We start from the raw sequence: 1,032 nt of genomic DNA on the forward strand, positions 1-1,032 counted from the left end.
CCCACCTTCCGGTCCTGTATCTCACAATGTTTCTCTGCTATTCATAGAGTTTTCAGTGACTAGCGATTCGGAAGTAGTTTGTCACTCTTCCTAGTCTGTCTTTGTTTGGAAGCTCATCTGAAACCTGTCCACCATGGGTGACCCTGCTGGTTATTGAAAATACCTGTGGCATAGCCCTCAGAATCACAGCAATTCAAAGCACCACAGCACGACAGACAGACGAGTGGCGGTTGTGTGGTCGCTGTTAAACACGAATCTCCTTGTGCTACAGCTCTTAAGTCTGGCTCAAAGGTGAGATTTCCATCCTCGGATGTCGATATCGCGTCAGTCAAGAGGCGAAAGTGCAGCATGGGCGACAGGGTTGTAATGAGATGCTTTGGGCTGCGCTTGTGGGTCTCTAAATTGATTAAAGGTCGCGCTAATGGAGGGGGCGGCGGCTGAACGATGTGCGAGAACTGCGCAGACCTGATGGAGGTGTTAAATGAAACCCAGACTATGGAGCAGCAGGGTGAGAGGTGTCTAGAGACCAGGTCGACGGGAGGGGGCGGGGATGTTGCCTAGCTGGAAGAGACTGCAGCGACCAGCCAGGCTGTCCTACTTACCCCTGACGCGAGGGCGCGGTCCCAGCCTAGCCATTGGATCGTGGCTTTGAGGCGGGCTCGACCAAATTAGAACACAGAGGGCTATAGCTGAGAGTAAAGCATCCCGCTGATGTGAAGTGAGGGGAGATGCATAAGAACATCCAAACTTGAAGATACTACCCATTTTACCTAGCGTCAATGGCTTGATAATCAGAACTCAACTACAGGAAGATAAGAAAGAAAACAATTTTTGATAAAGGAAATGAGTGTAAATTGCTACAATTTGATGAATTTGACCTATATTCATGCAGGTAGTAGTTAAAAATACCAATAGAGAGGGAATGAGTTCTCACATCAAGTATCAGTGTTATCCTCTCTGTATACAGGGTAGATAGGGACGGGCAGCATTGGCTACCTAAAATAAGGGGACGATAAAGGCAAGAAGTGACTG

Source organism: Chrysochloris asiatica, unplaced genomic scaffold (genome assembly GCF_000296735.1).
Source record: "Chrysochloris asiatica unplaced genomic scaffold, ChrAsi1.0 scaffold00301, whole genome shotgun sequence".
Taxonomy (NCBI): Eukaryota; Metazoa; Chordata; class Mammalia; order Afrosoricida; family Chrysochloridae; genus Chrysochloris; species Chrysochloris asiatica.